Source organism: Saccopteryx leptura, chromosome X (genome assembly GCF_036850995.1).
Source record: "Saccopteryx leptura isolate mSacLep1 chromosome X, mSacLep1_pri_phased_curated, whole genome shotgun sequence".
NCBI lineage: Eukaryota > Metazoa > Chordata > Mammalia > Chiroptera > Emballonuridae > Saccopteryx > Saccopteryx leptura.
The window spans coordinates 73,055,489-73,079,928 of record NC_089516.1 but is presented as its reverse complement, the minus strand read 5'-3'; the positions used below and the strand labels follow the sequence as shown (position 1 = coordinate 73,079,928).

Genomic DNA, 24,440 nt, shown 5'->3' with positions numbered 1-24,440 from the left:
AGCCTGGTACTGGCATAAGAACAGGCATACAGATCAATAGAACAGAACAGGGAACCCAGGAGTAAACCTATGTCTTTACTTTCAATTAATATTTGACAAAGGAGGCAGGAGTATACAATAGAGTAAAGACAGTGTCTTTCATAAATGGTGATGGGAAAATTGGACAGGTACAGGCAAAAGAATGAAACTAGCCTAACCAGATGGTAACACAGTGGACAGAGCATCCACCTGGAATTCTGAGGACCCAAGTTTGAAACCCCAAAGTCACCAGCTTGCATGTGGTGTTGCTAGCTTGAGTGTGGGACTATAGACATGACCCCATGGTTGCTGGCTTGAGCCCAATGGTCTCTGGTCTGCAGTCCAAGGTTTCTGACTTGAGCCCAAGGTCGCTGGCTTGAGTAAGAGGTCACTGATTCAGCTTGAGCTCCCTAGTCAAGGATGAGAAGCAATAAATGAACAACTAGAATGTTGCAACCACAAGTTGATGTTTCTCATCTGTCTGTCTGTCTATATGTATGTCTTTCTGAAAAAAAAAAAAGAAATAAAGGAAAGAAACCAGACTACCAACTTACACCATTCATAAAAACAAACTCAAAATGAGTAAAAGACTTACATGTAAGTCACTAAACCATAAAAATCTTGGAAGAAAACATAAGCAGTAAACTCTCAGCCATATCTAGTAACAATATTTTTGTCAATACAGCTCCATGGACAAGTGAAGTAAAGGAAAAAATAAACAAGTGGGACTATATTAAACTCAAAACCTTTTTGTACAGCAAAAGAAACTATTAACAAAATAAAAAGACATCCCACCCGATGAGAGAATATATTCACTAATACATCTGACAAGAGGTTAATAACCAAAATTTATAAAGAACTTCTAAAGCTCAAAACCAGGAAGACAAACAATCCAATCCAAAAATGGGCAAAAGAAATGAATAGACACTTCTCCAAAGAGGACATACAGATGGTCATTAGGCATATGAAAAAATGCTCAATATCACTAATCATTAGAGAAATGCAAATTAAAACCACAATGAGATATCATCTCATACCAGTCAGAATGGAGCTTATCAACAAAACAACACAGAATACGTGCTGGCGAGGATGTGGAGAAAAGGGAACCCTCCTGCACTGCTGGTGGGAATGCAGACTGGTGCAGCCACTGTGGAAAACAGTATGGAGATTCCTCAAAAAATTAAAAATCGAACTGCCTTTTGACCCAGCTATCCCATTTTTAGGAATATACCCCAAGAACACCATAGCACTGTTTCAAAAGAAGAAATGCAGCCCCATGTTTATGGCAGCATTGTTCACAATAGCGAAGATCTGGAAACAGCCTAAGTGTCCGTCAGTGGACGAGTGGATTAAAAAGCTTTGGTACGGCCCTGGCCTTTTGGCTCAGCGGTAGAGCATCGGCCTGGCGTGCGGGGGGACCCGGGTTCGATTCCCGGCCAGGGCACATAGAAGAAGCGCCCATTTGCTTCTCCACCCCCCTCCTTCCTCTCTGTCTCTCTCTTCCCCTCCCGCAGCCAAGGCTCCATTGGAGCAAAGATGGCCCAGGCGCTGGGGATGGCTCCTTGGCCTCTGCCCCAGGCGCTAGAGTGGCTCTGGTCGGGGCAGAGCGACGCCCCGGAGGGGCAGAGCATCACCCCCTGGTGGGCAGAGCTTCGCCCCTGGTGGGTGTGCCGGGTGGATCCCGGTCGGGCGCATGCAGGAGTCTGTCTGACTGTCTCTCCCAGTTTCCAGCTTCAGAAAAATACAAAAAAAAAAAAAAAAGCTTTGGTACATTTATACTATGGAATAATACTCAGCCATAAGAAATAATGACATCGGATCATTTACAACAACATGGATGGACCTTGATAACATTATACTGAGTGAAATAAGTAAATCAGAAAAAACTAAGAACTATATGATTCCATACATAGGTGGGACATAAAAATGAGACTCAGAGACATGGAGAAGAGTGTGGGGGTTACAGGGTGGGTTGGAGGAGAGGGAGGGGGTTGGGGAAGGGGAGGGGCACAAACCAGTTAGAAGGTGACGAAAGACAATTGGACTTTGGGTGATGGGAATGCAGCATAATCAAATGTCAAAATAACCTAGAGATGTTTTCTCTGAACACATTTACCCTGATTTATCAATGTCACCCCATTAAAATTAATTTTTAAAAAAACAGGCAAAAGACCTGAATAAACATTTCTCCAAAGAGGACATACAGATGGCCAATAAGCATATGAAAAAAATCCCAATGTCATAATCATTAGAGAAATCCAAATTAAAACCACAATGAGATATCACCTCACACCTGCCCAAATGGCTTTCATTAACAAATCAACAAACAACAAAAGGGAACCCTCCTGCAGTGCTGGTGGGAATGCAGACTCCTGCAAACACTGGGGAAAACAGTATGACGTTTCTTCAAAATATTAGAAATTGAACTGTCCTATGACCCAGCTATTCCACTTCTAGTAATATATCTTAAGAATCCTAAAACACTAATTTAAAAGAAGATATGCACCCCCATGTTCACTGAAGCCAAGACCTGGAAACAACTCAAGTGTCTGGAGGTGGATGAGTGAATAAAAAAGCTGTGCTACATTTGCACAATGGAATACTACATAAACACGAAAAAGAAGAAAATATTACCCTTTGCGATGGCATGGATGGACCTGGAGATTATTATGAAATAAGCCAGGCAGAGAAAGATAAACATCATAGGATCTCACTTATATGTGGAATCTAGTGGACAAAATAAAAAGTTGGACAAAATATAAACAGATGCATAGAAACATGGAACAAATTGACAATTGTCAGCAGGGAGGTGGGTAGGAGGACTGGAGGATAAAGTAAAGGTAAAGAGGTTAGCCAAAAAAAAACATATTAATGTGTGGCTGAGTATATAACTATATTATACATATAACACATAAACACAGATAACAATGCATTGATAGCCAGAGGGAAAGGCAGGTGAGGATTAGGTGGAGGTGGGTAAAGGGGTGGGAAATTGGAATGCAAAGAGATTTTCCTTGAGGAAGTGGGCACACAATGTGGTTTGCAGATGGTGTTTTATTGAGTTGTACACTGGAAACATGTATGGTTTTACCAACCACTGTCATCCCAATAAATTCAATTAATGAAAAAATTTATTGAGATCTTCCCTGGAATCTCCATTTAAAATTAATTCCGCAAGGTGTAGGATTCAGTGAGGTGCTTCTTCTCTTGAGCACTCCTGCAAATTTCCTCAACCACTTCTTTCCCCAGTGCATGCTTTCTCTCTCTGAAGCATACCTGTGCCTTTCCTTCTTTTCTTTCCCTAAGTGTGTTACCTCTGCTTTCCTTCTCCTAAGCACCTAGGTCCCTTCTTTTGCCTCTGTAACTTATTTCCTGGGCCCACACAGCCCAGCTGGGTCATTTCTTTCTACCTCTGTGACTTTCTAAAAAAAAAACTTTCTCTTATAATTTGAGTCTTGGATTTGAATTCTTTCTTAGCCAGAACTCAAATACCAAGGTTCCCGATCTGAGAGGTTCAATCACTAGTAACGCCCTGGTGCCATTTCATCATTAACAGAGTTATTAAATTATTTGAAATATCTTGGCAGGTTTCAGGCAGAACAATCAAGAAATTTTAAAGTATCTGCTCAGATGGCCAGTTTATTTTATTTTTTATTTTTTTGACAGAGACAGAGAGACAGTCTGACAGACAGGAAGGGAGAGAGATGAGAAGCATCCATTCTTCATTGCAGCTCCTTAGTTGTTAAGTGCTTGCTTTCTCATATGTGCCTTGACCTGGGGGGCTCCAGCAGAGTGAGTGACCCCTTGCTCAGGCCAGTGACTTTGGGCTCAAGCCAGCAGCCATGGGGTTATGTCTATGATCTCACACTCAAGCCAGCAACTCCTCGCTCAAGCTGGTGAGCCTCCACTCAAGCCAGATGAGCTCAAACTCAAGCGACCTCAGGGTTTTGAACCTGGGTTCTCTGCATCCTAGTCCGATGCTCTACCACTGTGCCACCGCCTGGTCAGGCTGGCCAAAGTTTCTTTTTTTTTTTTAAGGAAGTTTTTTTAAATGTTCTAGAATTATTATTTTATTTATTCATTTTAGAGAGGAGAGAGAGAGGGAAAGAGAGAGAGAGAGAGAGAGAGAGAGAGAGAGAGAGGAGCAGGAAGCATCAACTTCCATATGTGCCTTGACCAGGCAAGCTCAGGGTTTCGAACCAGTGACCTCAGTGTTTCCAGGTCGACGCTTTATCCACTGCGCCACCACAGGTCAGGCAGTTTCTTTAGGCTTCGATTAGAAGTTATTTAGTCTCTAAGAAACTTTTGTTTGTCAATTTAAAGTACATTTTATTATCTCTGAAAGGTTTGGATTCATCTTGTTATAAAATACTTTTTCTTATGATAAACAATGTAATATACAGAGACAAGAAGAGAGAACAATGAAGCACAACAAGTGAGTACTTAGCCATCAGGAGATGGCATCCTGTCGCTCCACGAGCTTCCAATCACTTGTGCCACCCTGAGCTATTGCACCCATTGAGGGAAAAACTGCTCCCTTGAGGAAAAAAACCCTCCCAGTTTCAAATAAAAGTATTTGACCTCTACCAAACAAGGAGAGAGGTCCATGAACCTAATAGAGCTTATGCGGTCAAGGAGAAACCATCCATGGAAGCAGTGAGTACAAAAGTCAGGGATGGTGGGCCGTGAAGGTGAGGCCACTTTAGATTCTGTTTGACTGCATCAGATATGTTAACCTAAAAATAAAAAGGCCTTTCAAAATGAGAGGCAGCAAATTCTTACTAGAGATCAATAAGAATAGCTATTTGGGATTCACTGATTCAGGTAGAAGCCGAAATAGTGTTCTCATTTGAAGACAGAGGCAATGAGTAAGTGTGAGAAAGGCAAGGGGCACAATTACATCAATAGAAGGTACAGATAACGTAACAAAGTAATGTTAATTCTAAACAATGGTTCTAATTTTCAGTCTAAGTCAGGGGTCGGGAACCTATGGCTCACAAGCCAGATGTGGCTCTTTTGATGGCTGCATCTGGCTTGCAGACAAATCTTTAATTAAAAAAAATAATAACATTAAAAATATAAAACATTCTCATGTATTACAATTCATTCATTTCCTACCGCTCATGTTCATGGTTGTGGGTGGCTGGAGCCAATCACAGCTGTTCTCCAGGATAACACCAAATTTTTATTGGATACTGTGTAATGTACACGGGTTGTTGTATGGTTCTCACAGAATTACATTTTAAAATATGTGGCGTTTATGGCTCTCTCAGCCAAAAAGTTTCCCAACCCCTGGTCTAAGTAGTCATCAATCCAGAAGTTCTAACTACTTCCTTGTTATTTTTGCAAACAATTTTTTTGGGACAAATGTCCTACGTCCACTCCAAAGGTTATTTTGCCCTATTTTAACATTCTAAAGATTTGAGGCATGATATATGCAAGGCAGTTCCTCTGCTATTGCAGCTCTGGCTTCATTTTTAAAGTAGCTCTGTGTAAAGCCAGTTGCCTGATGTCTTCTGGCCTTGCCTCCTGTAGATACTCTCCAACTTTTCCAAACTTTTCATCAGGTTGCTCAGTTTAGGCAGTTGGAAACACATCTCACCTTCCCTAGAAATGGTCTTCTCTCTCTGATGCCAGTACCAGTCAACTCTTAATAAAGGATGTTGAATTTCATTGAATTGACTGAATTCTCCTCTGAGAATCACCATTTCCCCCAACTCAGCTCCTGATACTTGTCTCCGGTTTAACATTAGCATCTCTATGACTCCTAAATAAGAGTTTGTTTACTCCTGCTTCAGCCAGGCTACAGAGACTCTCACACCAATTTACGGGAGAGCACAGGGGATTGGTAGGGAAGAGCGCGCCTGGCCACACCGTCCATTGTGAGCTGTAGTATTTTTTAAGTGCCCTCGCCTTTTCCCCTCACAAATCCTTTTGTTAGCTAACACTTGTGTTCATTCCCTATGATTCAGCAATTTCCTCTTTCATTGGGGCCGCAGCTGCCGCAGACCCTTAAGGAACAAAATTCACACAATGAAACAGCTAAGGAGATAGGTTTGCAAATTGGGAGCGTTAATCTCAAGAGAACGGAAGAAAAGGTTGGCGGGTCCCACGATTGCTTGCGCAAATGAGTGAATAGATTGGTACACAATGAGGTAACGGCCCTCTTGTCAAAGCACTCGGGAGCAGGAACTCTCCACTCCCGGGCCTGAGCAGGCACACACTGAGGCCTTTCATGTCTCTCTTTAACAGGGCGAGGCCGCAGCGACTGGAATATGTGTTGGATATATCTGGGAAGGACCTGAAGGGACCTGTAAACTGGGAACTCTTACCCACAAGAAAGGGGGTTGCTCCATGGTCACTCCTAACTTCTGGGCTAAAAGGACTAGAGAAAAATGCAAAAGGACTATTTAGGGCCTGCAGAGAAATTTCCATCTGTTATAAAACCTTCCCAGGCGGGCAATGCTTTTCAAGGAACCCCTTTCATCCAACCTGGCACCCTGGGGGTTCACTTTGTCCTCCCTGCTCAGCGCTCAGAAGCAAAGGCATGAGGTGTCCAGGCCCTCCCCTGCCCACTGCTGGCCCCAGACGTTGAGGTCTGGGAGTTGCTCAGTCCACCAACCCACTTCTTTCCGAGGTAACTTGTTTCTTGGCCATCATAAAGATGATGATGATGTTCAAAGGACACTTAAGTTCTTAATGCGCAGAGACGGAGAAAATGGAAAAGAATAGGTTTTTTTCAGCACCCGGAGAGGGGAGGCGGCCTAGCAGGGACCGCCATTCCCTTCCTACAGACCTGGTGACCTGTCAGTGCTCGCCCAAGCCGGCAGGGCCTGTGACCCCACTAAGGCCAATGCGGCCACTCTTTCTTTTCCTCTCACTTTTTCTTTCTTGCCCCTCCCCTCTCAGTTATTGGGCTAGGAACAGCTGCTGCTGTAGCTCCTAACTTTGTGCCTTTCTTCGGTCCCCAATGGCTGTTGGCGTGCTCGGAGATGCCAAGGCGGGGGTGGGGGTGGGGGGTGGCGGGTGGCGTGAACAGCCTCCGAGAGGACTTCTGCGCTGGGAGAGGACAGGGTCGAGGCGGTGACCCGATGAAATGCGCCGAGGAGCACGAGGCCCGGGGGGAGGGGCCCGGGGCCGCCAGGCTGAGGAGCCGAGCTCCTCTGTTGCCGGGATGCTGCTGGGTAAGGTTACAAGGCTGCTGGGCTGGCTCAAGTAGGTGAGGGGATATTTTCGGAGGGAAGAGTTTCCGAGTTGGGGGGCAGGGCGAGGGGAAACCAAAGGCTCCTTTTACATCTGGAGCCTCATTTAGATTGGGATCTTATAAAAGGAACGCTCCCTCGCCAGCCATTGGGTGCCGCGTGGAAGGACCTTCCTTCCACCTCCCCAAACTCCTCGCGTCCGCCACTGGGGCCACGTAGGTTCCTCCCGCGCCTCTCTCTTCGCTTAGCTTCCCTCCGCCGCTTGGCTTTGTATTTGGTGACTGCTTTTACAGCCTGCTCTTTTATCTTTCTTCATTTCGGAAAGGTCACTGGAGCTTGGTCTCTTTTCCTAAGGGGAGCTCACCGTCCCAACTGGGAAATAGCTGGGGTTTGGGCAGTCACCCTTTTTTCCTACTTTGTGTTCCTGAACTTTGCAACATCTCTATTTTTCTGTGCACTTTTAGAATCTGGAGCTCCTAGGGTCGGAGGGCGGTTTTCAGAAAAATCTTGTCTATTTCTGCCCAGTGTTGACTTTAATCTGCCTTACCCCCCCTCCCGCCGCCCCTTTTCCGTAGACATTGACTGGTAAGTGTTGGTTAGGTGCTTATTTTGTTGAAGGGAAAATTTTATTTCCTTGCGGAATGTACACAAGAGCTTTGCCCAGTGCTGGCCTTTTTATTTTTATTTTTAACCACCTAAGGGATCTGTGTTTGTGGCTTAGGGTGGAGAGGTTGATTTGTTTGGAAATCATTGAGGATTTTTCTTTATTCTTTGCATCAAACCTTGAGGGTACCTGTTATTGTTTCTGTGAATCATTGACTTTTCGAACGCTAAAAAGAAAACTAATTAGTAACCTTTGCTTTTTCTACCTGTAATTTAGGAGTAGTAGTAGTAATATTAAAGATCTATTTGAATGGGTGCCTTGTGAAATCCTTTGAATCAAGTTATCTTAGTTTCTCTCAGTGTTGTACTTGCAAGTTTTTTTCTTTCCCAAATTTGTCCAAATAAGCAATTCTTTGACAATAGTGTAATTGAAAACTGTTTTCAAGAAGTTTGGCTGATACTGACTCATTAAAGACAGTGATTATTTATAAGTATCTTGACAAATATTTAAAGGAATCAAGGACTATAAGCATTAATTCATGATTTACAATACCTTCCAGGGAGAGATTGACCCTTTCCTCACTCCAGTCTGCACACACCACTACCCCCACCCCAGCCTGGCCTTGCACCCGTCTCGTTGCCGCTCCTTTGACATGCCACTCTCTCTTAGAAGGCTGAAAGCATAATGCATATAAGTGAAACAATTCTTAAAATAACTATGTCATAAAGAGTGGGTGACAGAATACCAAGGAGCTTTCATGGTTTATGTTCGTAAGTTAAAACGACAATTTTAAAAATTATTTTGTTACTTAAAAATTTGTTTTTGCAAAAAATGAAAATTAAACTCTAATTTTTGGAAACTTTTATTTATATTTCCTTGGAAAATGATACTATAAATTGTTTTTAACTAAAGATAAAGAAATAAAGTAATCAGGTTCCTCATAAAGAACTTATAAAGATTCAATATACAGCTCATTTGTATCTTGAGAATACTTATAAATAACTCTCATTAACAAATTTTAAATGTTTACTTTATACTGCTTTTCAAGCTCAAAAATACATGACTTATTTTAAAAGTTTCTAATAACAATTCTTCATTAAACGCTAAATAGAAAGCTGAATGACAGAATTAGCAGCGCGCGGCTTTTTTTTTTTTTTTTTTTAATTTCCCCACCTGTTTTTCTATCTCAGAGCAAGTCTGTGGTGAAACCTTTCGAGACTCGAGGTGACTCCATGCAGCTCATCACTGCTGAGTACCAGATTTTAGCCAAAGAGTAAGTACCTTTTCCAGCGCTAACTCCTTTTATTAAACTCTTTAAGTGCATATTGAAAAATCAGTTCCAGCTCCTAATTTAAATTGCTCTGCTCATCAGTATAAATCTAACAATCTCTAGGTCCCAAAATCAAGTTTTAAGATCTAGGCAATATTTCTTGTGTTTTATTACAGTAAAATTAAATTAGATTTGAATCTCAAACTTTCTACCATATTTCAATAATGCTGTAAATGGAAATTGCAGTTCATAATGCAATTTGTTCTGGAAATACTTGAGGGAAGGTAAAAATATAATGATTTGCCACTTAAGGTCTCTAAAATCTTAACATTCTTTCTCTCTCTCTCTCTCTCTCTCTCTCTCTCTGTTGGTTTTGTTGGTTTTGGCCGGTTTTGGTATTTTTGAGATTTAGGGTTTGGAGCTACCGCCAATATTTTATCTCTAAGTGAAAATAAAAATTTTCACAAATGTGTATTCTGTTTTAATTACACTACTTAGTAAATTAAATATGCTCTCTAAAAGGAAAAACATGGTGACTTTAAATTTATCGAACTTTCTTTCTAAAAGTAAGTAGGCAAGCTCTTCTTTCTACTTAAATCTCTCAGTCAATTAAAGATAATTCACCTACGCTAAAATTTAAATGTTTGAAATGATAGAAATATAAAATGCCTTCTTTAAGATAATCTATTGCTATCACATTTTAAATATTCAGCATATTTTGATTTATATTGATAATATAAGATCACAAAGTTAGTAGCCTTTCTAAAATTAAATAATAAATGACATTTAAAATAAACCTTTTTTGGAGATTTTTTTAATTAAATTAATTCGGGTGACATTGGTTTGCAAAACCATATAGGTTTCAAGTGTCCAGCTTAGTAAAACATCATCTGCACACTGCATCAGGTGCCATTGCCCCAAGCAAAGTCTCTTTCCCCCCACCCCTCTCCCAATTTCCCCCCTTTTAATCCCCCACCCTCTTTTCCCACTGGCTATCACCACACTGTTCTCAGAGTCTATGCTTTATTTATATATATAATATATAAATATATATATATAATATATATAAATATATATAATATATATAAATATATATTATATATATAAATATATATAATATATATAAATATATATAATATATATAAATATATATATAATATATATATAAATATATATACACACACACATATAAATATATATGTGTGTGTGTGTGTGTGTGTGTGTGTATATATATATATATATATATATATATGTTTTTTACTTAATCCCTACACCTTTTTTTTCATTCAATCTTCCAACCACCGTCTCCTCGGACAACTCAGTCTGCTCCATGTATGCATGCCTTCGTTTTTATTTTGCCCATCAGTTTATTTTGTTCAGTTCCACATGTAAATGAGATCATATGGCCCTTGTCTTTCTCTGACTTATTTCACTGAACATAATCATCTCCAGGTCCATCATGCTGTCACAAAAGTTAAGATTTCCTTTTTTACAGCCAACTAATAGTCCATTGTAGAGATAACCACAGCTTTTTTCGCTACTCATCTGCTGATGGGCACTTGAGCTGTTTCCAGATCTTAGCTACTATAAATAATGCTACAATGAACATAGGGGTGCATATGTTCTCTCCAATTAGTGTTCTGGGTTTCTTCAGATATATTCCCAGAGGTGGGATCACTGGGTCAAAAGGCATTTTCATTTTTAATTTTTTGAGGAAACTCTATATACTGTTTTCCACAGTGGCTGCACCAGTCTGCATTCCCACCAGCAGGGCAACAAGGGTTCTCTTTTCTCCACATCCTCACCAGAACTTGTTGTTTGTTCATTTATTGATGATAGCCATTCTGACAGGTTGAGGTGATATCTCATTGTGGTCTTAATTTGCATTGTCTAATGATTACTGACATTAAGAATTTTTTCATATGTCTTTTGGCCATCTGCATGTTCTCTTTGGAAAAGTGTCTATTCAGGTCCTTTGCTCACTTTTTAATTAAGGTGTTTATGTTCTTGCTGTTTTATAAGTTCTTTATAACTTTTGAATATTAACCCCATATCAGATGGATCATTGACAAATATGTTCTCCCATTCAGTGAGTTATCTTTTAATTTTGTTGGTTTCTTTTGTTGTGCGAAAGCTTTTTAGTTTGATGTAGTCTCAATTGTATTATTTTTCCTTTATTTCCCTTACCCGAGGAGATATACTGGCAAAAATATTACTATGAAAAATGCCTGAAATTTTACTGCTTATGTTTTCTTCTATGATTTTTATGGTTCAATACTTATATTAAGAGTTTAATCCTTTTTATTATGGTATAATTTGGTTGTCTATTTTCAATTTTTTTTGCACATATCTGTTTAATTTTCCCAACACTATTTATTGAAGGACTTTTTTTACCCCACTGTATGTACTTGCCTCCTTTGTCAAATATTAATTAACCATAAAGGCATGGGTTAATTCTGTTGCATTGATCCATTCTGTTCTTTTATTATTACTACATTTATTGGAGTGACATTGGTTACTAAGATCATATTGATTTCAAGTGTACATTTCTGTAATACATGATCTGTATATTGCATTGTGTGTGTGTGCCTGTTCTTTTGCCAATATTATGCTACTTTGATTGCTATGTACTTGCAGTGAAGTTTGATATCAGGCAGTGTGACACCTCCAACTTTTTCTTTCTTTCTCAACGTTGCTGAGGCTATTCAGTGTCTTTTGTTGTTCCACATAAATACTTGGAATATATGTTCTATATCTGTGAATATGTTAATTTTTTCATTTAGATGTCCATAGTTTGTATCTTCTTCAATTCTTTTCTTCAGTATCTTTCAGTTTTCTGAGTACAGGTCATCTTTTACCTCCTTGGTTGAATTTATTCCTAAGTGCCTTATTTTTTTGTTGTTGCAATAGTAAAAGGGATTGTTTCTTTAATTTATTGTTCTGATAGTTCATTATGGGTGTATAAAAGTGCCACCGTGTTCTGAATATTAAATTTTATCCTGCTATTTGCCAAATTTATTTTTTAGATTTGATAGGTTTTTGGTGGAGTCTTTAGTGTTTCCTATGTGCAATATCATGACATCTGCGAATGATGACAATTTTCTTCTTCCTCTTTTGCCATTTGATGCCTTTTATTTCTTTTTGTCTAATTGCTGTGACTAGACATCTAGTACTAGTACTATGTTGAATAAGAATGTTGAAAGTGAGCCTGACCGGGTGGTGGCGCAGTGGATAGAGCATCGGACTGGGATGCGGAAGGACCCAGATTCGAGACCCCGAGGTCACTGGGTCGAGCAAGGGGTTACTTGGTCTGCTGAAGGCGTACGGTCAAGGCACATATGAGAAAGCAATCAATGAACAACTAAGGTGTCACAAAGAAAAACTGATGATTGATGCTTCTCATCTCTCTCTGTTCCTGTCTGTCTGTCCCTATCTATCCCTCTCTCTGACTCTCTCTCTATCTCTGGAAAAAAAAAGACCTCAAAGTCGCCAGCTTGAGCGTGGGCTCATCTGGTTTGAGCAAAGCTCAAACTGGAGCCCAAGGTCGCTGATTTGAACAAGGGGTTACTCGGTCTGCTGTAGCCCCACAGTCAAGGCACATATGAGAAAGCAATCAATGAACAACTAAGGTGTCGCAACGAAAAACTGATGATTGATGCTTCTCATCTCTCTGCGTTCCTGTCTGTCCCTATCTATCCCTCTCTCTGACTCTCGCTCTGTCTCTGTAAAAAAAAAAAAAAAAAATGTTGAAAGTGAGCATCCTTGTCTTGTTTCTGATATTAAGGGAAACACTTTTTGGTTCTTGCCCATTGAGTATGATGTTGGCTGTGTTTCATATATGGTCTTTATTACGTTGATGTATGATCCCTTTATTCCCACTTTGTTGAGAGTATTAATCATAAATGGGAGCTGGATTTTTAAAAATTCTTTTTCTGGCCTGACCTGTGGTGGCGCAGTGGATAAAGCGTCGACCTGGAAATGCTGAGGTCGCCGGTTCGAAACCCTGGACTTACCTGGTCAAGGCACATATGGGAGTTGATGCTTCCAGCTCCTCCCCCCTTCTCTCTCTCTCTCTCTCTCTCTCTCTCTCTCTCTCTGTCTCTCCCTCTCCTCTCTAAAAAAAATGAGTAAATTAAAAAAAAAGAAAATCCTTCATAAAAAAAAAAAAATTCTTTTTCTGCATCTGTTGATATAATCATGTGACCTTTAGCCTTCATTTTTGTTTATGTGATGTATCACATTTATTGGTTTGTGAATATTGTACCAACCTTGCATCCCCAGAATAAGTCCCACTTGATCGTGGTGTATGATCTTCTTAATGTATTGCTGCCTCTGATTTGCTAATATTTTGTTGAGGATTTTAGCATCTATGATTATCAAGGATATTGTTCTATAACTTCCTTTCTTTGTAGTGTCTTTATCTAGTTTTGGAATTTGGATAATGCTGGCCTCATAAAAAGAGCTTGGAAGTCCTCTCTTGACTTTTTTTAAATAGTTGGAAAAGAATAGGTATTAGTTCTTCTTTGAATGTATAGTAATGCCTGACCTGTGGTGGTGCAGTGGATAAAGTGTTGACCTGGAACACTGAGGTCGCCGGTTTGAAACCCTGGGCTTGCCTGGTCAAGGCACATATGGGAGTTGATGCTTCCAGCTCCTCCCCCCTTCTCTCTCTCTATCTCTCTCTCTCTCTTCTCTAAAGTGAATTAAATAAATTTTTTAAAAAATTACCCATGAAGCCATTGATTCAGGATTTATGTTTGCTGGGATTTTTTTGTTTGCTGCTTCAGTTTTATTAGTGGTAATCAGTCTATTCAGGTTTTCTGATTCAGCTTTGGAAGATTGCATATTTCTAGGAATTTATCCTTTTCACCCAGATTGTCCAATATTTTGGCATATAGTTCTTCATAGTATTTTCTTAGGGTCCTTAGTATTTCTGTGGTATCAGTTGTTACTTTTTCATTTCTAATTTTATTTATTTGGGTCCTGTCCTATTTTTCTTGATGAATCTGGTTAAAGGTCCGTTAATCTTGTTTAACTTTTCAAAGAACCAGCTCTTGATTTTATTGATCTTATGTATTGTTTTTTAAGTCTCTATATCATTTATTCCCACTCTTATCTTTATTATTTCCTTGCTTCAACCTGTGGACTTTATTTGTTGTTCTTTTTCTACTTTTTTAAGGCAGGGTTAGATTGTTTATTTCATACTTTTCTAGCTTCTTGAGGTATGCTTGTAAGGCTATGCACTTCCCCCTCAGGACTGCTTTTGCTGTGGCCCATAGATTTGGGATTGTTGTATGTTCATTTTCATTTGTTTCCAGGTAACTTTTGATTTCTTCCTTTTCTCATTGTTAACACATTTATTGTTTAGTAATATGTTATTTAGCCTCCATATGTTGGACTGCTTTTCAGGTTTTTTATTGTAATTGATATCTAGTTTCATACCATTTGGTCAGAGAAAATGATTAATGTGATTTCAATCTTCTTGAATTTATTAAGACTTATTTTGTGTCCTAACATGTTGTCTATATTTGAGAATGTTCCATGTTTACTTAGAAGAATATATGTGTTGCTGCTTTAGGATGAAATGTTTTGTAAATATCAATTAAATCCATCCAACCAAGTATGTCATTAAGGTCACTGTTGCTTGTTCATTTTTTGTCTGAAAGATCTACCCATTGTTTATCTATTTAACACCACACACACTGATGTGTGGTGTTAAAATCCTTTACTATGACTATGTTGATGTTGAACTTTCCCTTAATGTCCACCATGATTTTATTTATATATTTAGGTGCTCTTCTGTTGGGTGCATATATGTTTACAAGGGTTATATCCTCTTGTTGGATCCATCTCTTTAGTACTATGTAGTGACCTTCTTTGTCTCTTGTTATGGCCTTTGTTTTGAAGTTTATTTTGTCTGATAAAGAATACTGCTACCTCAGCCTGACCTGTGGTGGCACAATGGATAAAGCCTCAACCTGAAATGCTGAAGTTGCTGGTTTAAACCCTAGGCTTTCCTGGTTAAAGCACATACAAGAAGCAGCTACTATGAGTTGGTGCTTCCTGTTCCTACACCCCTCCTCTCTCTCTTCTCTCTAAAATCAATAAAGTAAGTGTTTTTTTAAAAAGACTTACTTCTTTTTGCTTATTGTTACCCCAGCTTTTCTTTTTCATTTCCATTTGCATAGTATATTTGTTTCCATTCCTCCACTTTCAGTCTGTGTGTATCCTTTGTTCTGAGGTAGGTCTCTTGTAGACAGCATATACATTGATTATGTTTATCCATTAATCTACCCTATGTCTTTTTTTAAGATTTTATTTATTCATTATAGAGAGGGGAGAGAGAGAGAGAGAGAGAAGGGGGGAGGAGCAGGAAGCATCAACTCCCATATGTGCCTTGACCAGGCAAGCCCAGGGTTTTGAACCGGCAACCTCAGCGTTTCCAGGTTGACGCTTTATCCACTGTGCCACCACAGGTCAGGCCTACCCTATGTCTTTTGATTGGAGCATTTAATCCATTTACATTTATGGTAATTAGTGGGTACTTATTTATTGCCATTTTATTCTCTTTACTTATGATCCTTTCTATTTCTTTTCTTCTTAAAGCAAGCCCTTTAACATTTCTAACAATACTCATTTCATGGTAATAAACTCTTTTAGGTTTTTTTCTGGGAAGGTATTTATTTCACCTTTAATTTTACATGATAGCCTTGAAGGGATAGAGTAGTCTTGGTTGTAGATCCTTGCTTTTTATCACTTTGAATATTTTCTTTCAATCCCTTCTGTCCTGAAGTGCTTCTGTTGAGAATCAGCTGACAGCCTTGTGGAAGCGCCCTTTTAGGTAACTAACTGTCTCCCTTGTAGCTTTTAAGATTCTCTCTTTGTCTTTAATATTTGGCATTTTAATTATGATGTATGTGGGTCTTCATCTTCATTGGGAATTTCTGTGCTTTCTGAACTTGTGTGACTTTTTCTTTTATTAAGTTAGGGAACTTTTCAGCCATTATTTCTAAAAACAGATTCTCTATCCCTTGCCTACTCTCTTTTCCTTCAACACTCCTATGATGTAGAAGTTGTTACACTTGATGTTGTCTCAGAGGTCTCTTAGACTTTCCTTATTTTTTAAAATTCTCTTTTCTTTTGGATGCTCTACTTGAGTGCTTACTGCTATCTTCACTAATTCCAACCTAAGTTTCATCTAACCTGCTGTTGATTTCTTATATTCTTCATTTCAGATATGGTATTCTTTATTTCTGACTGGTTCTTTTTTATGATTTCTATGTCCTTATTAATGCTTTCTATCTCTTTGTTTAAGTTCTCACTGAAATCATCCATTCTTCCCCTGTGGTCCTTGAGCATCTTTATAACTATTATTTTAAACTCTGCATCTGGAGTTATGGTAGCTTTTATTTTATTTAATTATTTTTCTGGGGGTTTCTCTTGTTCTTTCATTTTGGGGCATATTTGTCTCCCCATTTTATCCCCATGTATTAGGTCAATCTTCTATGACTCGCAAATTTGTTGTGATGTCTTTATGAGGAAGGTGTCCTTTTGGGCTCAGTGGTACAAACCTGACTACCTGAGCTCTTGGCTCTAGGAATGTTTTTTGTGAGTTATGTACAACCTCCTGTTGTGTGTGGGTCTTGATGTTGTTGGCTTTTTCAACAGGTTGGAGTTAACCCTTCAGGCTGGCTAGCTCTAAGGGTCAGTCTTGATCATTCTCTGTAAAACACTGTGTCATAGCTGTTCCCTGGGGCATAGTTATTATCAACATGGTCTAGTCCCACTAGACTCCTCCTTCAGGTGTGCTGCTTGTGTGACTAATTCTAGCACTTGTGCACTCTGCAACCCACCACTGGTTGTGTTGGTTCTGGGTTCTCTTGGGCAGGGTTTGGTTATGGATTGATGTCAGACATTGTTTGTAATGAGCATGGGCTACCTATCTGGAGCTACCATTTGTGTTCACTGTTTGTGTCTACATTTTCGGTGCCTGGGTATGTTTGGGAGGGGTCAACCTTTTTATAAGGCTTGTCTTTCTCTTTCTCAGAGATGACAGCAATTCTGTTAAAAAGCCCAGAGATGACAACAATTCTGTTAAAAAGCTCAAGCTCTTTAAGATTTGTTTCCACTTTTCAGCTGCTCTACCTCCCCTGTGGCTGCTTAGTCTTTCCACAGAGCCTTCAGTAGAAAAATTGTAGAGTGGACTCAGACTGGCCTTACTCTACCAACAGCTTCACAGTTTACAAACTTTGGAGAGTAGGGCAACTGAAGTCATGAGGACAGTGTTAGTGGGATACCCTACTTTGGGGGGCTATCTTGGTCAGGACTTGAGGCAGGAAAAGTAGCCTCTACTCTAAAGCCTAATCATTCAGAAACTGTTAAATACTCTGATTTTATTTCTCCCTCAAGGTGTGAGCAGTTGGTTCAATTTGTGTTGGCTGATAGTCCTTTCTGCAGAAGTTCTTTCAGCTGAGGAGCCGCTGGTCTCAGGGAGGAAGATTGAGAGAATCTTTCACTGGGGTTGAATACGGCCCAGCCCCCAGAAGGTAGTTAAGTCCTTCATCCTGTCTCAACACTAAGCTCTAAGGAACTCACACTTTGAATATCTATGCTCTAAGCCTCTCATGCTTCCCCTTGTGGAACTGAGCTCAGTGGGGCAGGATATGCAGGGCTTGGCAGGGCTAATCCATACAGTTTCCCCTTGGGGTTTTGCCTGCAATTCTGTAAAAAGGGAGGAGGCACTTCTCTGCCTTCCCAGAAGAGTCAACACCCCCACTATGAAGCTTCCACACACCCCTGCACGTGCCCATGTGGCTCCCAGGCCAAAGTTTCCTTGGGGTGACAAGCTTAGAAGTACTGGCTCTCTGTGCAGCTTTGTGTTCTCTCAGCATTCTGTGCACTTCCCAACAATACTCCCACACTCTACAGCTTCTGTTTGTCTGACTCTGGGTTCAAAGCTTCCCCAGGATGATGGGCACAGAAGGCATAGAAAGTTCTGGCTCTGCAGGGATCTCTGCTCTCCTCGCATGATGCATTCTTTTTCTAAGGCTCCTTCAACTTTCCCCCATGGGGATGGTGCCTGCCAACCTATAGGAGAGCTGAAACCTCTTCCCTTCTCTAGGATAGCAGGCACTGTGCTCACCTGGGAGGTAAGAGTTGTGTTCCCACAACAACTCCATACACCCCTGTTCTTGCCCATCTGGTTCTCAGACAAAAGTTTCTCTAGAGACAGCTGTGTAATTGGGGTGGGGGAGGCTGATCCTCTTTTGAGGATCTCACCGTTTAGTCACTTTCTGAGTCTCTTCCCAAAGCTTCGCCGGTAAAAGGTCATTGCAACGAACACTGCTAGGACTGAACACAGCAGAGCAGCCCTGCTGGCAGTCAGGAACAGGATGTGCACTCCCCTGGCTGCGACAATAAGAGTGCTGGTAACTGGGAAGGTAGGGTCTGGGACTCTGATTTTTACCTTCAGATGCTATATGAGCTCTTCTTCCCATCTCTCATGTTCTGGGTTGTGAATTTTTGCATGGGTTTGAAAGCTCCCACTCTCCTGGGGGGAATAAGCTTTGTGGACCCCATATCCTTCTATCTAGTCAGCAATTGCATGTGGGTTGCAGGGGTGAGCCTTTTCCATGCCTTTGTCTTCCTTACCAGTCTATATGTGGTTTATTCTATAAATCCTTGATGGTAATTTCTCAGTTCAGCTATCATTGAGTTGATTATTCCAGTTGAATGCATGATGTTTTAGCTATGAATCAGGTTTGTAGTCAGGAGCACGTAAGTGAGTATAGCATTCACCTACTCTGCAGCTATCTTGGAAAATACAGTCTTGAACTGGATTCTTCTATGAATCCTTGCTTATAAGATTTCTTTTCATTCTGTCTTGAGTTGATTTTTCAGGATAATTGTTTTTAATTTAGTTATAATTTCAGTTTGGTCCTGGGAGGAAGCGAGTGGAACCATTCATCTACTCTATCTCATCAGAACTTACTCATCTTATAGCTGGAAGTTTATACCCTTTGACTAACATTTCCCCAGTTTCCATACCTCCTCAGTACCTGGAAACCACCAATCTACTCTGCAGTTCCTATGAATTTGGCTTTTTTAGATTACACAAATAAGTGAAATTATATGGTATTTGGCTTTCTCTGTCTGAGTTACTTCACTTAGCATAATGCCCACATGGTTCATCCATTTTCACAAATGACAGATTTCCTTTGTTTTTATGAATGAATTATATTCCATTGTGTTGTGGATGAAAAAGGGACCACATGCTGACCCTGAGGAGCTCAGGGGAGGCCTGCATGGAGGCCTTATAGATTCAGGGACCTAAGTAACCACACAGGATGCTCTGAAACTAAAACTTTCTAACTAAAAGCAGTTCACCATGGGTAGACAAGTCTTAGGGAGGTATTTTTCTTTAACAGAGGTAAATAATTACTTTAATCCAGCTTGTCTGTTGTCTTTTGCATCTATAATAACATACCTGATAACATGCAGGTAATCTTTTCTAGCCCCCCTCAGAGCAGACATCCCACCAGAACAGGAACCAACAAGCCTCCTCATTATATAGTGTCATTTTAATTAACTATTAACTATCTTATTCCTGCCTATTTAAAAGAAGTTTCAGTATATACATTTTTACTTTTTATCCAATTCCAGAGATCCCCCCCCACACTTTGCTTTCTCCTGTTTCCCTAGTCTGTCAGCAGTCTATTTCATGTAACTTCCTTACATCTTTCCATCTCTACCTTTGGTTCCAATGTATTAAAATAAGTGGTGAAATCGCCATTTTCTGGAGAACTTTCTTAATCCCTTGAGACATTGCTTCCCAGCAATTGTCAACAGTTTGGCTCAAATAAATATATCTGTTGGATATTTGTATATCTTCTTGGGAAAAGTGTCTGTTTAGGTCCTCTGCCCATTTTTTAATTGGATTGTTTGTTGTTTGATATTGAGTTGTTTGATGGAGGTTCCTCAAAAAATTAATAGAGTTGCCATATGATCCAAAAATCCCTCTTCTGGGTATCTACCCCAAATTTTTGAAAACATTTATTCATAAAGATAGATGCATCCCTGTGTTTACTGAAACATTATTCATGGTGGCCAAGACATGGAAACAATCAAAGTGCCCTTTGATAGATGATAAGATTAAAAAAAAAAGTATGTGGTGCATATATACAATGGAATACTACTCAGCCATAAGAACAGATAAAATGCTGCTATTTGCTATAACATAGTTGGATCTTGAAAGTATCATGCTAAGCGAAATAAGTCACTCAGAAAAAGTTAAAAACTATATGATTTTACTCATGTGGGATATAAAACTGAAAGCAACAAATGGACAAACAAAAACTCATAGATACAGACAACAGTATGATGGTTACCAGAGGGAAGTGGCATAGAAAATAGTAAAGAATAAAGGACAGTCAAATATATGGTGATAGAAGGAGATTTGACTTTGGGTGGTGGGCACATAATGCAATATACAGACCATGTATTATAGAAATGTATACTTTGAAACCTATATAATATTTTTAATTCTTTTTTCTTTTTTATTGAATTTATTGGTGTGACATTGGGAACTTATATAATCTTATTGACCAATGTCATCCCAATAAATTCAATTTAAATTTTTTTTAAATGTACTTAATACGGTTTTGAAGAGTACAGTTTGACTTTGGCATCTACATAATTAGATGTCAAAGTAATTATTTAAATATGTCCATTTTCTTACTATATGATAAATTTTTAATATTGATACTTGACCAATAATTAAATTAAATATACTGTATAACAATTAATAAAGCAGGGTACATCCTTGTAGTCCTTGCCCTAGTGATACACTTGCTTTTAGTGTTACTTCTACATAGTCATATAGTTTAGCTTGGGCTTTATGCAGTGAGTCACAAAAACCCTATATTGAAACATGAAATAGGGCATGAGCACTTCTTAACTGTAGCATTCTCTATGTATATATGGAACTGGGAAGGTACTTACAAAATTAGTCTCAGCTTGAAATTAAAACATCAAAGCTATTAAGAAGCATGAATATATATTTTATCACTTTCCTTCCTGGCTTCATAAGATTTTTTTCTTCTCCTAAGGAAGCTATTTTTTTGTGTTCTATAATTCCTTGTTTCAACTGAAGTTAATGATTTTTGTTTGTTCATATGCATAGTTTATTAAGACAAAATTTGAGGATTTGAAGATTTGTGTTTCACTTGTTTTTTTTTCTTTGTTTTGTTTTGTTTTTTTTGGTGCCAGAGACAGTCAGAAAGACAGATAGGGACAGACAGACAGGAAGGGAGAGATGAGAAGCATCAATTCTTTGCTGTGGCACCTCAGTTGTTCATTGATTGCTTTCTCATTTGTGCCTTGACCTGAGGGCTACAGCAAAGCCAGTGACTCCTTGCTCAAGCCAGCGACCCAATGCCCAAACTGGTGAGCATGCACTAAAGCCAGTGACTTCTGAGTTTTGAACCTGGGTCTTCTGTGTCCCAGTCCAATGCTCTACCCACTGCGCCATTGCTGGTTTGGCTTGTGTTTCACTAGCAATGCCACTCAACATTTTACTTTTCTTTACATAGTATGTTCTTTTATTAGAGCTATTTCATGTTAAAACATTACATTTATAATCCAGCATCAGTGCAAAGTAGCAGAAAAGTAATGGTAAATTTGTTAAGAAAATAGAACAGCAAAATGGAAGCTTCAGTAGGATTTTATCAAGAGATTTATTTCAAGAGCCTCAAAAGCAGAGTTATTAAAGCTGCATTGATAAAGATACTTCACCTGGTAGAGTAGTTTATTGACCTAATTAATGAGATTAAAAAATAGATTTCGGCCTGACCTGTGGTGATGCAGTGGATAAAGTGTCGACTGAGAACACTGAGGTCACCAGTTCAAAACCCTGGGCTTGCTTGGTCAAAGCACATACAGAAAGCAACTACTATGAGTTGATGCTTCCTGTTTCTCCCTCCTCTTTCTCTCTCTCCTTCTTTTTCTCTCTTTTTCCTCTCTCTTTAAAAATCAATAAATAAAATATAAATAAATAAATAAACAAAATAGATTTTATTGAGGAGAGGTATTTAAAGTAACCCTAGAAATTCTCTACACTGAAAAAAATCCTTGGCAACTAAGCCTTTGTTAAATTGTCCTTATATGCACCCCTATATTCACTGCAGCGTTCTTTGCAATAGCTAAGTTGTAGAAGCAACCCAAGTATTTATCAATAGATGAGTAGATAAATAAACTTTGATACATATATACAATAGAATATTACCTAACCTTAAAAATGAAATTTGGCCATTTGTGACAACAAGGGTGGATGTAGAGGGTATTATGTTAAGTGATATAAGTCAGATAAAAAAAAAGACAAACACCATATGATTTCACTTGTATGTGGAATCTAAAGAATAAAATAAATGAACAAATAAAATTAAAACAGACTCATAAATACAAAAGGAGAAATGGTGGTTACCACAGTGTAGGGGGTTGGGGTACTGGATGGAAGAGGTGAAGGAATTAAGAAGCACAAACTGTAGCTACAAAATAGTCACAAGGAAGTAAAGCATAGGGAGTATATCAATAATATTGTAGGGAAAAAAAGGCGAAAGATTTATACGATCTGAAGAGAAACCAGAGCATTAATATTGTGATAACTCTGTATGAAACCAGTTAGGGTAATAAAAATATTGAGGGAAACACTATGTAAAGTGTATGATTGTCTAACCATTAAGCTCTACACCTAAAATAGATAATAAAATTTAAAAAAATTGTCTCCTTAAAATCTATATAATTTTTCGTTCCTTTTTGTATTTTTCCAAAGTGAGAAGCAGGGGAAGGCAGTCAGACTCCCGCATGTGCTAGACCAGGATCTATAGGGCATGCCCACCAGGGGGTGATGCTCTGCCCATCTGAGGCGTTACCCCACTGAGGCATTCTAGTGCCTGAGGCAGAGGACATGGAGCCATCCTCAATGCCTCGGCAAACTTTGCTCCAATGGAGCCTTGGCTGCAGGAGGGAAAGAGAGAGCCAGAGAGAAAGGACAGGAGGAACGGTGGAGAAACAGATGGGTGCTTCTTCTGTGTGCCCTGGCTGGGAATCGAACCCAGGACCTCCATAAGCTGGGCCAATGCTCTACTGCTGAGCTAACCAACCAGGGCCAAAATCTATATAACTTTATTAACCAATTATCACACTAATAATTCAAGTAAAATAAATAAAATTTGACTTTCATTATGTAGTTATTTATCATTAATGTAATTAATGAAAGCTGTACTTAAAGATATTAAATTAGTTTCTAAATAAGAAAATTATATGCTGCCTTTACTCTACTTTTTCTTGTAATTATACCAGTATCTCTATACACGTTACTAAGTTCCATAGTTTCTGCATTTTGATTATTCAACTTTTTGCATATACTGAAAAGGATAAATGTATCTTTGTGAAAAAGTAATTGTAATTGTGATGCTATTCTTACTCTTAAGTTGCTGTTTTCTTATATAAATAATTGGTCGTATCATTAATAGAAATTAAAGATCTAAACATAAATTTAACATTTAACTTTAAAATAATAGAAGTGATGGCCAAAATATAAGGGGCAAGAACAAGAAGTTTTCCAAGTGCTAAAAGGAAATTTGAGTCCTTATATAGTAGAGGTAATTTTTAATAGGAACCATTTAAACTGCAAAATTGAAATAGTAAAATGTCTCTATATGGGGCACTTAATTGTCCATAACATTGATTGTTAACAGATAAGAATTTTTAAAAAAACATCTTATTTATTGATTTTAGGGATAGGGGATGCAGAGAGAAGGGGGGAGGAGCCAGAAATATCAACTCATAGCTGCTTCTTATATGTGTTTTGACCAGGCAAGCCCAGAGTTTCTAACTGGCAACCTCAGCATTCCAGGTCAATGCTTTATCTACTGTGCCACCACAGGTCAGACAATAGATAGGAATTTTTTTTAACATTTATATTTTAGAGAATCTAATACCAATGAAATCTAACATCCTTCAAAACAATTAAAACACCCTTCTCAATTTTTACTTAAGGGAGTTATCTACCTCAAGCTGTCTACTGAAGTGCTGATGTATGACTATCACCCATGATTGAATGAATGATTAAATTAATTCTAGGTCTAAGTTGGTGTACAGTTATAGAAAAGATACAGGATGAACAACAAAGTTAGAAAATTTAAAGGAAAGGTGACACCAATTTTTATATTGGATGCTTTAAAAATTGGAGGTGTAAGTCATCATTTGCATGCAGTAATTTTATCACTTTTTAAAAAAATTAGATCTTTATCTGGCAAATCCATCCGTTTTAAATCATTGTGAATTT

General features: G+C 38.8%; 1 protein-coding gene across 1 annotated transcript in view; it reads left to right on the top strand.

Moving 5' to 3' along the window:
• The first annotated feature begins 7,117 nt into the window (after window positions 1-7,117).
• LOC136385574 (fibronectin type III domain containing protein 3C1-like) overlaps window positions 7,118-24,440 on the top strand; it is an 87,063-nt gene continuing 69,740 nt past the window's right edge. Inside the window, exons 1-2 of the mRNA XM_066356639.1 lie at window positions 7,118-7,202; window positions 9,015-9,097. The gene's annotated coding sequence lies outside the window, so the exon portion shown is untranslated. The remainder of the gene's footprint in view (window positions 7,203-9,014; window positions 9,098-24,440) is intronic.